The 15,643-nt window shown below is 34.8% G+C and overlaps 1 protein-coding gene across 1 annotated transcript in view; it reads left to right on the forward strand.

The window, feature by feature from the left end:
- Hdac9 (histone deacetylase 9) overlaps nt 1–15,643 on the forward strand; it is a 352,031-nt gene that overhangs the window by 112,348 nt on the left and 224,040 nt on the right. The gene's annotated exons all lie outside the window — the stretch shown is intronic.

Here is a 15,643-nt window from a genome sequence, read left to right on the forward strand (position 1 = left end):
AAGGAACAAAATAAGTTCTTTCAATGATTTGATGACTAAGGAGCAATATCACCTAGAAGAAGCCTGAGAAGAAGTTGTATGGTGGAGAATTGTGCTAGAGTCATACTACACTGTAGAAACTACTGCATCCATATTGTAGCCTCAACCAGTGCCCAGAAAGGTGAACCATATGACTTCACATAGTGTTGAATATATATATATATACACATATCCCTAAACATTAGGAATATATATGTATAAATATATGCTGTGTTTATCAAAACAAAATGCACACACGAGCTCCATTTCAAGATGAAACTCAGCTAAGACACTCCTCAGCTTTTTCTTAACAACAGCAGCTTTAGGCTAGTTACACGCTCCAGGTCTTAGTCAAAGACATGCAGTGTAACTCCAGTTTTCACATGTTCCTTTTGGAAATACAAAATCCATCTTATGAGGGCATCTGTTGAAGTAGATAATGGATGTTAGGGAAAAATAGAAAGAAAACATTTGAAAGTGCAAGACATTTTTTAAAAAGCTGAAAAGTGAAATATGTCAAAGAGGATAATGTTAGAATACATATAGTTGGATTTTTCTTTAAAATACAATTTGCTTATAATCTCAGCTTCAGTATCTTACTGGAAATAAAGTACCACTTGAAGCCTTTAACTTATAGTATAAAAATTATTATCAAGCAATAAAACAACAATAAAATAGTGACAGGACTGAGTCCAAGTCTGCTCATTGTCTAGAAGTAGCTTTACTTTCCCTGGTTTTTGAGTTGGGCCAACATTGGTTGCCTAGCAGCAAGTCTCTGAACTTTGAACTCAGATCTTCAGGTAGCTTGCCTCCCCTCACTCTAGGCTTCCTGAGTCCTATTTCTCAAGAGTTTCCACACAAATGACTACTTTTAAAAAAAGTATTGGTTGTAAGTGTATACTTTAAATACAGTAGCAGTATAATTACTGCACTTAAATTTGTTAAAAATAGAGAAACTATTCTTATAAAAACACTGATAATCTTCTGAATAACTTTACTAGTTCACACCCGACTGACTTTTCCATAACTAAAGTGATCAAAACACATTGACCCACTTTCTCATCCTAACCTTTTTTACAAAACCACTATTTTCCATTTGTTCATTATTTTGGTTTTGTTTTGTTTTTTAATACTTTTACATTTAACTTTTGGATCTGTGTACTTTTATAAAGTGGTCAACTTTCCTAATCTTCAGGTTTTACAGACATATTAGTTGAATTTTCTCACTCTTTCTTTTTGTTTTATATATTTATTTTCTGAGCTGCTTTTTATTCTTAGGGTAAATTTGATCTTGATTGAATCATAGCTTTTTTTATTCTCAGGGTAATGTATAGAGGGGTTACAGTTACATTTGCCAGGTAGTAGGTGCAATACTTCTCACACATTGATACCCCTTCTCATGTTTTTGTCCCCATTCCCCTCCCCCCACCCTCTCCCAATGATCTTGTTTCTCCCATTTCATTCTTTTTATTTTTTTAAAAAATATTTTTATTGTAATTAATAAAAGTCTTACATGATATTTGCCAGATAGAAGGTGCATTAATTCACATACATTGATACCCTTTCACATGTCTTGGTCCCCATTACCCTCTCCCCATCCCCCCATCTTGGTTTTCCCCTCTTCCCTATCCAATTTCAAATAGCCAAATACAAATATATCCGATATATCAGGTAACAAAGTGAGATACTGTAACAATATGAGATAACCAAGGGACAGCAAAGGAGATGAGAGACAACATAGTACATCAAGGACAACAATCATTCATTCTATGGCTTTTGTTTCAATATCCTGGAGGTCCTTTCAATTAGCTTCATACTATATGGCCTTATGTATCAAGGTTTTGCTCTATTGCAAATCTCTGCTAGGAGAGCCCAAGGTTTCTACTGATCATGACAAATGAGGGAAACCATTGAGCCGATCTTCCTTTGAGTCTGGATTACTTCACTTAATATGATTTTTTCTAAGTCTTTCCATTTCCTAACAAATGGGGGGATGTCATTCTTTCTGACAGCAGCATAGAATTCCATTGTGTACAAATACCACAACTTGTTGATCCGCTCATCAACTGAGGGACATCTAGGTTGGTTCCATATCTTTGCTATGGTGAATAGTGCTGCAATGAACATTGTTGTGCTAGTGGATTTAGTATGCCCTAGTTTCTGGATGGTTGGGTAAATGCCAAGTAGTGGAATTGCTGGATCATAGGGGAGCTCTATGTTTAGTCTTTTGAGGCACTGCCATATTGCTTTCCATAGTGGTTGAATGAGTTTGCACTCCCACCAACAGTGTAGTAATGATCCCTCCTGGCCACATCCCCTCCAGCATCTGTTGTTATTAGTTTTCCTGATCCTGGCCATTCTAACTGGAGTGAGGTGGAATCTTAATGTTGTTTTGATTTGCATATCTTTTATGACCAGAGATGTTGAGCATTTCTTCATGTGTCTATAGGCCATTTTTGTTTCTTCTTCAGAGAAGACTCTCTTTAAGTCTTTGGCCTGTTTTTTAATGGGATGGTTGTTACTTTGGAGATTAGTTTTGGAGTGATTCAATTTTTTGAGCTGTTGATATATTTTAGATATGAGGCCTTTGTCTGCTGTATGGTTGGTGAAGATCTTCTCCCACTCTGTAGGCTTTTGTATGGCAAAGGTCATTCTTTTTCTAGGAAAGAAAAAAGCCTGCATTCTCTTGGTTTTGTATGGACCTAAATAAATACCATTTTTTTTCAAATCCAAAGGAAAGTATTCTTTTTAACTTCCCTTCTCTCAGTCATATCAGTTTTTTACTAGGGACAAGTAACACTGCATATTAGCATTGTATGGTGTTTGGATCCTATTCTGAGGTTTCTATTACTGTTAAAAATCTCAAAGTAGAAAGCTACCAGTTCAACCATGTTCACTGCAGTATTATTTACCATAGCTAAGATATGGAACCAACCCTCGTGCCCCACAGTAGATGAATGGATCAAGAAAGTGTGGCATTTATATATAATGGAATTCTATGCTGCCATCAGAAAGAATGAGATGGCCCCATTCATTAAGAAAGGCAGGACCTGGTTCACGTCCAAGGTACTTTTTAGCTGCTTAGTTTTTGACTATTTCAAACAGTTTGCTGATAGAAAACTGCTGGTAACACTTGCTACACATCATGTTTTCATTGCTTGTACAGTTCACCTTTAATTTTATTTAGTAACGTGTTTCAAAGTAGGACTTTTTGAATTGTAAATATGGGTTTTATTAAATAAAAGTCATGTAAAATTGTTAAAATAAAAAAAAAGAAAAGACAGGACCTGGAGTTTGGCCTACTGGAAGAGTGCTTGCCTAGCATGTACAAAGACCTGGGTTCGATTCCTCGGTACCACATAAATTTAAAAAAAAAAAGCCAGAAGTGGTGCTGAGACTCAAGTGGTAGAGCTCTAGCCTTGAGAAAGACCAAGGACAGTGCTCAGGCCCTGAGCTTAAGCGCAGAACTGGCAAAAAAAAAAAAAGAATAATAAAAGAAGAAAAGACAGAAAAAAAATCATATTAAGTGAAGAAAGCCAGACCCAAGGAAACATAGGCTCCATGGATTCTCTTATATGTAACAATTAGCAATATATCTAGGATTTTTCTAGCAGAGGATCTCAGTAGCTCAAAAGCTATGTACATATAGCCATATAAGATAAGGCTAAGCGAAATAAGCTCCAGGATATGGAAACAAGTGGTTTATCTTTGTGGTTGTTTTTAATGTACTATGTGAAGTTTTTTTCTTTCTCTTTTTTTCTTTATGGTTTATCTACTATATCTTCTGTATCTGACTTTGGTACCTGGAATATTGTATATACGTTTATCTGTTTATTTGACTTAGGGAAGGGAGGTGAAAAATATGATAATGAGAAAAAGGACAATAGGTAAACCAATATAAGAGCAATAGTCCAAAGACAATATGTTGGAAATGAACTTTATAACTTGGGAAGGGGCGAGGGAAGAGAAAGTAGAAGAAAAACATGGGAAAGGATAACACAATGTTCAAAAAGTAATGTACTCACTACCTTACAAACTTAACTGCAACCCCTCTGTACAGCACCCTGACAATACAATGAAATTTTTTTTTTTAAATCCAGGAAGTTGACTTATATTCAAATAAAGAATTCAAGAATGCCTGAAGGGCGAATAGGAGCAGAAGATTCCTGGATGGCTATTTTTCTGTGATTGGACAGCTAATAAACTAAAGCCTCAGACAATTAAAAACAAGACAAAATAGAAAAACAGCCCTACTACAAGACTAGACTCGAGCTGAAGAACTTAGGGACAGTGCTCAGGCCCAGAGTTCAAGCCCCACAACAGACACACACACACACACGCATACACACACACAACCAAAACAAACAAACATCAGTAAAAAAGCCTAGTCCTTTTATTCATAGTATCTAATCTACTATGTTTAGGCACATAACCAATTTTGGGTAGAATTTGGATTTTTGAAAACTTGCAAAACAATTTGTGAGTGAAGTATTAGAAGACCAGAATGTGTCAATTGCATATGATAATGGTAAATCTGTATAACTGTTTTTCAGATATCAATTGAGACTGTGCCTCTGGAGACCATTAAGGCAAATGCTTCTGCTCTCCCCTTGTTAAAAGCAATTTGATAGCTTTTCCTTATATCTCAGAGCTAACAAAGTCATAAGAAGTGCTTTACAGTCTGACAGACTGGATTTGTGTCCGGTCATACTCAGTTTCTCTCAGTGAACAAATTACTTCATTGCTTACTTCCATAATCGTGGATAATGAAATTTGAGGGGAAATTAAATGAGATGGTATACTTAACATTCTTATCATTATTCAAGTCACAGATTTGGCACCCATTACATGCTAGAAATTATTTTACAAATTTGGTATTAAATATAACATATTTTGTTTAAAATAATTAGTAAGTGCTACCTGGTATATAATCATTTCTTTCTTTCTTTTTTCATTTTGCCAGTCCTGGGCTTGAGCTCAGGACCTAAGCACTATCCCTTGGACTTTCTCAAGGCTAGAGCTCTACTACTTGAGCTTCAGCACCACTTCTGGCTTTTTTCTATGGATGTGGTACCGAGAAATTGAACCTGGGTCTTCCTGCATGCTAGGCAAGCACTCACCATTAGGCCAAACTCCCAGCCCAACCCATTTCTTAATATAGTAATAGTTGCTAGTGTGGCTGTTTGGTCAGAGACAGAAATCAAGGACTGAAGCTAATGGGACATCTATAAAACTCACCTAGCCTGAAGTCATCCTTTTGGAATGTCTTTGGTACATAGTGCCATTGGTACCTAACAGAGGGTTTTTGCTTTCACACAATTTCTTCAAATTTCTGTTTCTTTTGTGATTTCCACCTTTGTGTTCATGGTTTATATGTTTTCACAAGAGCAAGTAGTTGTAATGAGTACATAATAATTTCTAATGCCGGCTCTTACTGAAAAGAATGGAATAACCTAGACGTATATCACAACACTGGAAAAGGCACAGGCTGAATTTGAAACAGAAGCATCTACTCCAAATAAAATTATCAGGTATAACCTTTTGGAGGTAATCAAGTATATTTTTTGTTTTCCATATTTTCTCTTGTTTTATGTCCTCCATGAGGACATAGTTTTTGTTTTGCTTCATTTTACATGCATTTGTATACTTTAAATTAGTATGATGTAAAAAATAAATTCAGTCCTGAAACACCATGGCCTTGCAAGAAAGTTCAAGAAACTATTTTCTAGGTTTTGCTCACTATGCCTTAGAAGCAAGCGGATTATGGTAGAGTGCTGGAACTTCACCTCCTTGTTAATTGGCAGGTTAAACTTTTATGAGTTTCTGGTACCCTGGCGATACATGACTATTAAAATTTGCAGGTGGTTCAAGGGAGAGAGATGTTAAGTTCCTGTGCTAGTAATATATCATAAAAGTGTGTATTTCATGTGCCTGTTGTGAAAAAGGGACTTTAATACTCTTGCACAATATAAGCTGATTAAGGAATCTTTATGGATCTCATTAACTAGGGGTCTCTTTTTCATAGAAATGTGAAGAGTGTAATGCTTATAGACAGAAGTACAGAAGAAAATAATTAGCCCAGAGGTACCTCTTTGAGACTAAGGGTTTGGTGATACGGTCTGCATATAACCCCAAGTGTAGGAAATGCCCTCAAATCAGATGTTGCGCCTATTATATAAAATGCTGTAAATCTGACGTTTTAATCTTTCCTTCAGAGGACAGTGTTTGCTTAACTATACTTATGTTATATTTAAATGTTAGGACATTTCCTTTCTTCAGTCCACTTTTTCATCAGGAAATGTAAAGACAGACTGTGGGTAGCAATGTGATACCACATAATTAACTAAATTTTGGAAAAAGTGATATGATTGCAGTAGTTTGGAAACTATGTTTTCCTGTGTTTTACATGTGGTTTTAGGAGCGAAACTGCCCTCAATTGTGGGCTAAGTTAACCATTTCCCCCTAAAGCTTAGAAGTGGCCCTTTGTAATTATGGCTGTAGCTGCTATTAATGTTAAAGAAATAGTGAAATTAATTAGTTTAATTAAGAAAAGAGTAGAAAATAAGTAATAAACATTTGTTTTCTTTTCCATTCTTGTTTTTAAAGATTAAAAATATTTTATTTAAACTTTTCTTCATAAACATTTTTAACATTTTTTCAATTTAAAAACAGAATGGGTAGCATAACTATATTTGAATAGATTATATCCACGGCTTAGGAGAAAATACCTGACAAAAAATGTAAAGTTTTTCAAAACAGGTATAAAACGTAAACCTTAAATTATTCTAAGATTTGTTTTTATATCAGCCCCTAGGATTATTTGACTACTGGCCCATTCTTAATTCAACATTTGTAAGTCTTATTTTTTGGCAGAAGTTCTGCTTTTCTTAGTTTTAACTCATAACATAAAACTAGCTTTTTCAAAACTCTCGATTGCAACTTAAGTTTCTTCATTCACTTGGCGAACATGTTTTAGTTTGAAGGTATTACATGCAGTTGTATTTCTGAGGAAGAAAACAATGTATCTGTAGATTTATTGTTTACAAAATGACTGTTTAAATTTGGTGTACCTATGGTCAATGTGACAAAGCAGCAAGAAAGGTAGAATTTCACAAGAGCATGTGGAGAGAGCTGAATGAATGTGTGGCAAGGGGAGGGTGAAGACCAAGATGAAATCCTAGTCAGCTTTAGCCGTGATGAAAGAAGTGCTAGATAGACTATGGTGTTGGGGCTTCTAGTTCAGGCATCAGGCATAAAAATGTTGTCCTTAGGGTCAGGAATTTGGCCAAGTGGTAGAGTGCTTGCCTGGCATGCATGAAGGCCCAGATTTAATTCCTCAGTTACCACATACATAGAAAGAGCTGGGAAGTGGCACTGTGGCTCAAGTGGTAGAGCTCAAGCCTTGAGGAAACCCAAGGTCAGTGCTCAGGCCCTGAGCTCAAGCCAGGACTGGCCAAAAAAAGATGTCCCTAAATTTCTGCCTGCCAAAAACCTACAGAGCTTTGCCAGAAACCTTCAGAACTTTGTTTTGACAAAAAGTGCTTTCTTAGCATTTACAGTTACAATCACATGCATATGAAGAATTTATATATAAACTGTGTATATAATATACATTATGCATACACATTTTGTTCAATGTATATAAGTCTTTATACGTATGGGTTAAGATACACAAGCATAAGCTTATAATTAATATATCAAGATAGCATATTTTCTTTTCTTTTTTTTTGCCAGTCCTGGGCTTGAGCTCAGGGCCTGAGCACTGTCCTTGGACTTTCTCAAGGCTAGAGCTCTACCACTTGAGCCTCAGCACCACTTCTGGCTTTTTTCTCTGTATGTGGTACCGAGGAATCGAACCCGGGTCTTCATGCATGCTAGGCAAGCACTTTAACCACTAGGCCAAACTCCCAGCCCCAAGATAGCATATTTTCATTTACTGTCATATACAAGGTCAATTTCATGGACTTGTAAAAATGCAGAGATATTTATATCAAAATATCAGAGATATTTATAAAAAATATCAGCAATATTTATCAAGGCTTCTATTTCATTTTCTTAAATAATTACAGAAGCATTCCTGGTAATGTTCTTATCAAACAAATAATCTTAGGAAAATATGCCAAGTATATGGCTTACAAAAGATTCATGGCTTGTGAGTATTGGTATGTGAAATCAATTCATTTCATAGGGAATTTTTTAAAGAAGCTTTGAAAGAATTATAATCGAGTGAAGGAAGCATTTGGGAATCAAGCCTAATTTTGGAAATAGCTTCTTGCCAAGTTCAAAGGTGCTAAGCTGCTGAGCAAGAAGGAGCTTGCTGCAGAGCTCTGTCTGTCAGTGTTTGGAAGGTGCTAATAAGCTAATAATCCAGGAGTTCCAGCTTGAGTGTTTGGTGTATCCGTGGAGTGCTGTTCAGTGCTTTACTTCAAGGAAAGATGTAAGTCAGACGCAAGATTTACTGGGGACCTATTTTCTGTATATAAAACCTTTCCTTGGATGACTGGCTACCTAGGAGAAATTTTTATTTATAAATGCAAATATAGATGCATCTCTCTGATATATGATTTATTACCCTAGAGCAAACAAATAAGTTCTCTGAGAAAACTTTAATGGGCATAACAGTCTAAAGTACAGTCGGAAACATCATTCAGAACAGGCAGCAGAGCAAGGCTTCAGAAAAGGTTGAATTCTGATGGTGCCACACTGCAAGGGGTCACGCTTGCTCCAAGCTTGTTCACTGGGTTTGAACTGTGTCTTACATATATTCATTAGTGGGCTTTTCAAAACCTTTGTGATGGAAATATGTTATCCTCCTGTTAGACAAGGACCCTAACATTCAGAGGAGGGAAGTAACTTGAGGACTATTGTCCACCTACAAGGTTCAACCCATGTCTGACTTGTGCCAAAGCCTGGGTTCTTTATTACATGACAGAAAACAAAGCCAACGTTCTTCAGAATCAAAAGGTTATGCCCTACAAAGGAGACTCCTATCTCCAGCTTTCAATCATGAGCTAAAAATATATACAAATTAGAAGGAAAGGGAATATCAGTGAAGGATTTTCATCTAGATGAAAACATTTATAAAATAATAGATTATCTATTTCATGACACTTTCAAGTTTTTTGGGTTTTTATCAAAAGAATAATTAAGAGTATTGTTTTAAAATGGCTTTCATGATGGTTTCGTGGTTTAAGGCACTGATTTGAGAACTTTCCGGTACTAGTAAATCAAGAAAAAATATAAGCCACATCAATAACACATGCCACTCACATCAAGGTTTTAAAATATGTCCAGCTACATTGATTAAAGTAAGCTAAATAATTCATGGGTGGAGGTGGGAGGGATGGATGGGAGAGGATGAGGGAACAGATGACACAAAAGGACATGTGCCTATTACCTGACATAAGTAAATGTAACTCCTCTGTATATCACCTCTGTAATAGCAATGAAGTAAATACAAATAAAATACAATATGTCCATCTTAAGAGTAACAAATATAATTTAGCTTCAGAAGTGAACTTTAAAATGCTTTAGTCAACAATCAGTATCATCATAAGTTTTATTTAAAGGCATCATTATTTTAACTAAATGGAGAAGGTTATTATTAGTAAGTTGAAGTATATGCAAAATTAGCATAGTAAATGTTTTGAATTATAATTGATAAAATAATACTACAAAAGGAAAAGAGTAGATCCAAGAGAAATGGCAAACTTAATTTGAGCATTATGCAATTATTATATTACTCGCTTCTCTAAATTCAGTTTTGAACTATTGGTTCAAACCCAAGTCTGTCTCTGAATTCCTAAGGACCCATCAAGTAACATTTGAGTCATTATGGGTTTGTTATTGATATAGCAAAGTCAGTAACATTCTCCAGATATGGCTAACAGTATATATAAGCTGTTGCTTTTCCCCACAATTTATTACTCTATTAAGAGTGTGATATTTTCTTATATATATCAGAAACTCTGGCTGCAGTTTACATGTATCTTTGTATATATAGCATGTAAAACTATATTAATCATGACTTCAAAATTTGCTTGGTATAAAAATATTTGAAATAAACAGATAATTAGGGGATAGATTAAATGAGAGGAGATTGTGAAGAATCTAGAGAATCACTATTTTGAACAATTAGATATCTAGATGAATAAAATAATATCTTGTACTTCAGTGCATAACTGAGACTGATTTGTTATTGCATAAAAGACAAAGTATTTAAAAATTTGTGCTATTAGCAAATATTGATTAATTGCATATAGGCTCTCTATAATAATAAATTAATAAAAATAAAATATGTCCATCATCAAAATAACAGCAAATATAATTTACTTGCAAAATTATTTTACAAATTTAATTAAAAATACAATTATTATGTTAAGCTAAGCATGCTTTAGTGTTTATGTTAAATATTTCATAAGAATTCTTAGTGGAGGGCTAATAAATTCACTTCAGACTAAGACCACACATAAGAACCTTCAAAAGAAAATTAGAAGGCCAGAGGGAAGGAATTACAAGTAAATGAATAATGTTTTAAAACTGAGTTACCATAACTAGGAAGCTGCTACTAATATAATAAAATACTTAAGACATTTTAAAAGTCATGCTTCATTGGTGTCTACTTTTTAAGTGAAAATTTGCAAAATATTTAAACCAAGCAGACTGTCCATTTTGTTTAAGAACACATTTTACTTTCAAGTAATTTTATGAAGATAAAAATAAGATTTTTATTATTATATTACATTCTTCATTTAAGGAAAACAACAGAAAGAGTAAATTTATGCTTTACTCTTATCAAATAATGCAAGACTCGTTGTCTCCTTTGTCAGCTTCCAGTTTTTGGCTTTGACAAGCAGAAAGTTCAACGATCAACAGAGGCAAACTGTAGCTCAGTCTAATTTAGAGCGACATACTTTTCAGTATGTATTTTATTTATATATTAAATTATTCAGTAAGGTCCACAGTTAGGTATATTACCTAGAACAAATGTCTAAGATGCCTGTTAGATACTTAATAATTAATAAATCATAAGTAAATTGATGTCCCCTAAGATAGATAAATTTTTGCATCTTGCTATTTCTGATAATTTGTCTATTATTTAGCAAGTACACCCAGTATGTAGAATGTTAAGAATATAAACATTTACTCTGACAAAAACGTTTTAATAATAGTCACAAACATATTTTTTTGGGAAAAATAAAAAAATATAATTGACATCAAGAACAAAAGTACTGTGTGTGTGTGTGTGTGTGTGTGTGTGTGTGTGTGTGTGCAAGCGCGCACACATGTGAGGGCACTTGTGAGCCAGTAATGACCATGTGTCAGTGCTGCATTTTTGCTGAAAGCTGGTGCCATACCACTTGAGCTACACCTCCACTTCCATGAGTTTTTCAGGTTAAGTAGAGATAAGAGTTTCTTGGTTTGTTCTTCCTAGTCTATCTTAGAAATGAGATCCACAGTTGTGCAAACCTCCCGAGCAGCTAAGCATCTAGCTTACTTATTATTTTTGGAGACTATCCAACTGAGCTTGTATAGAATGCTGACATCCTCTGACAGTTAACTTCGATTTTTAAAACATCAACTTACTTGTCTCTGGTCCAGGAGTTTGGCCTACTTGTAGAGTGCTTGTCTAGCATGCATGAAGACCAGGGTTCGATTCCTCAGTACCACATACATAGAAAAAAAGCGGGAAGTGGTGCTGTGGTTCAAGTGGTAGAACTCAAGCCTTGAGAAAGCCCAAGGACAGTGTTCAGGCCCTGAGTACAAGCCCTAGGAGCAGTAATAAAAGTTTTTAAAAAATCTTTGTCTCCCCATTCTTATTTTGAAATCCTTACATTTGGTCCTTATTTGTTTTCCATAGCTTTCTGTCTTGGTTCTCTAGTCTATGATTTGTTTGCCTCTCTCTTTCTGACTTTCGTAATTTATCATGTTTCTTCTCTTTGGTTCCCATTTTCACTAGTTTTTTTAGATGAGAGCATTTACGCTCAGAGGCATTACCAAGCAGCTTGGCAGACATGAGTGAGACCTGGGTGAGAATTCTAAACTCCAGCCTCCAAGTGCAACACTCTTCCTGGGTTTCCAGTTGAGCTATTTCTTAGAAGATGGTAATAATAGATTGTGGTGTGGTGCTCAGTGCTTAAAGTGGACTTTCTATGGAAAATAACAGGTCTTCAGGGCTGGTACCCATAGACAGTTCATACCGGTAGAATTGAACAGGGTTTTAAAATGCTGAAATATTTTCTATAATCTCTCATTAGTAACTACTGTTTCTCAACTGCACCTCTTATTTCAGCACCCACACGAATCTCCCAGGACTGGCCGAGAATCAATCAATTTAGATTCTCAGAAATCAAAGGAGGACTTTAGCATTTCATATAAAACCATGTTTTCTAAAATATTTACCTGTTTGGTTTGTTCTATTTTCATATTTATGAGATATAATCATTTTATTTTTCTATGAGAATGCTGATGCCAGCTTTTGTTTATTTTTACTTAAAAGAATTTTAACAGGGTGAAAACATTACACACAAAAACTATGAAGTATCTAGTTTTTCTTGCTCCTAGAACTTTAAAGCTTTATGAATGTTACACTTTTTAAAATTCATTGAAAATATTAATCCTGAAATATATCTGTACATGTTTTCTTGCCTCCAGGTGTGGAAATACTGCTGTTCTATCTATAATGTGTGTGTGTGTGTGTGTGTGTGTGTGTGTGTGTGTGTGTGTGTGTTTGAAAGTTAGGGCCTTCTACTCTCACTTGGCTTTTCTATTTAAGGCAAGTACTGTACCATTTGAACTTGGGCTCTATTTCTGACTTTTTGCTGGTTAATTAGAGATGAGTCACACAAGCTTTTCTGTGTAGGCTAGCTTTGAATATTGATTCTCAGATCTTAGCCTCTTGAGTGGCTAGAATAACAGTCAAAAGATATCAGAACCTAGCTATTTATCTGTCTGTCTGTCTGTCTCTCTGTATCTCTAGAGATAAAGATGTATGATTTTATTTACTAATTAGGCCTCTTCCATAATAAGAGACATTAGTCTTTACTTTCCTTGAAATATCCTAGCTATGAAGTAATGCTCCTTCTATCTGGCGAATGTAACTGGAACCCCTCTATTAATTACAATAAGAAGAAAGGAAGAAAGAAAGAAAGAAAGAAAGAAAGAAAGAAAGAAAGAAAGAAAGAAAGATCCTACTTAGAACTTGGTATCAGAGTAATGCTTTATATGACTTAAATACTATCTATTTTAAACTTTTCTGAAAAAGCTGTGTAACATTTATCTAAATAGAGAATTTAGATAAATTTTTCTTTAAATTTTATACAAGGCATATTATCTAGGTGTGGAATTTTCTTTGTGGAAAGGTCTTAAAGTAAGTGTTCCATGCTTATAGTAGATATCGTGCTGTTCTGTTTCCTATTTCTTCTTGAATGAGCTTGGGCAATGTTTTTCAATTAATTTATACATTTCCTTTAAGTTACCTAAATAATTTAAATGAGTATTTATCATACTATAATATTAATTTGTGATTGTAATATAATTGTAGTTTTTAAAGTTTTTTTCTAATACTTTAAATCAATTTATATTCTTTTTTTCCATATTGTTCCTCATAAAACACTTTCTGTACCTTTTTTGTATTTCTATATATGATGCACTTTTATTCCAAGTTTGCAAAGTATTTTCTCTTTATTATTAGTATAGAGCAATTTTCTTATTTTCTTGTTATTATGTTTACCTGTGTATATTGCATTTGGGGTTTTCTGGGATTCTTTTCTCTGTGGGTTTATAGATTACATCAAATAGAAGTCATTTTCTTTAAATAATTTTCTGATCCCCTCTACCTTATTTGAAGACAACAATTAAAAATATTGGGGCCTGGAGTTTGGCCTAATGGTAGAGTGCTTGCCTAGCATGCATGAAGACCTGGGTTTGATTCCTCAGTACAAAATACATAGAAAAAAGCCAGAAGTGGTGCTGAGGCTCAAGTGGTAGAGCTCTAGCCTTGAGAAAGTTCGAGGACAGTGCTCAGGCCCAGAGCTCAAGGCCAGGGCTCAAGCCCAGGACTGGCCAATATATAAATTGAGTTGCTTAAACTTGTCTCATGACTCACTGGTGTCTTATTATTTTATTCTTTTTCATTCTATGTTTCTTTTGGGGAATTTCCACTTTATGTCTTTAAGTTTACTCATCTTTTCTTCTGCATTGTTTACTGCCATTTAACCCATTTAGTATCCCTCCCGTGGTGGTTTCATTTTTGCATCTATCTTTTCTGCATCTTGTATATTTCTATTTAACTTTCAAACTGATGATAAATTAAACTATTAATAACTGCTACCTTTGTTACCAGTTTCTGTGCTAGATCATGTTGAGTAGCTTTTTCCTCTTATTCCAGGTCATATTTTCTCACATCTTTGAGTACTTAATCCTGGATGTTTTAATGTTGTATTGTTATTATGAATGTCATGTACAGAGGGATTACAGTTACTTAAGTCAGGTGATGTGTATATTTCTTTTTGTACAGTGTGACCCACTTCCCTTGTTCATGTTTTTGTTTTAAACACTCTGAATTTTAACTTATTGTTTACTAGATACTTCTGCAATATGATAAATCCTATTTTTATCTGAGGTGCAACTAAGATATTGTTGGATTTTTTTCTCCACTTAGGTATTGCTTTTAAGATTTGTTTATCAGAACGACTTTAGTATTTACTTTGAGACTAATTATTTTCCAGTATTGAGACCACACTCTTCTGGTTATCATTTGCTAAACTTTACTGGTCTGGCTGGTAGAAATAAGAACTTTCTTTTGTCTATGAAGTGCTGGTCACTGTTACTGGCAGCTTAATTTATTTGCTTTCCTTCTTTCATTTGTTCCTGCATATTTCTATTCTCCTGAATGATTGATAAAGACCATTTGTAGATTTTTCAGAGCTCCATCTCTGCCTTGTTCTGTCTAGAACTTGACAGAAAACTACATTATTCTTCTTGGCTTCTCAGCTCTGCCACCTCCTGACTGGGAATTAGTTCATCAGGCTGGTCTGGGCCCCTCCCTGTGTTACTACTAAGCCACTCTCCCAGGCCGACATCAGTGCCCAATTACTGGGCTCAGCTCCATAGTTCTTCACTCTCAGGATTATTGTCTGTTATTGTCTCAAGTACAGAATCCTGACTCATGGTTTTAGCTGTCGTAGGCAAAAGAGTAAATTCATATGTTTGGGAGGGGGCAGTGGGAGGGAAATGGGGACAAAAACATGAGAAGGGGTATCAATGTGTGAGAAGTAATACACCCACTACCTGGTGAATGTAACTGTAACTCCTCTATACATTACCCTGATAAAAAAAGAGTAAATTCAGTTTTCCTTATCCTATCTAAGCTGAAAGAAAGTAGTTCAGAGCTGTCACCAGAACATACTGACTGTACACTGAACTATCAGCCTCAGAGAGTAGAGCACAAAAGTATGAGTCAAAGAACTTAGGATATTGAATATACTTGTGAGTTTATTTTTTCTCTTTTCAGAAATTAAAGTTTCCTCATTAAAAATAATATCCACAAATCAAACATTTAAGGTTTTCTTCAACAAATGAAATAAAATGATTGTAAGTAATATAATAGATTTGTGTAAGTGGT

Source organism: Megascapheus bottae, chromosome 5 (genome assembly GCF_031878675.1).
Source record: "Megascapheus bottae isolate mThoBot1 chromosome 5, mThoBot2.hap1, whole genome shotgun sequence".
Classification (NCBI taxonomy): domain Eukaryota; kingdom Metazoa; phylum Chordata; class Mammalia; order Rodentia; family Geomyidae; genus Megascapheus; species Megascapheus bottae.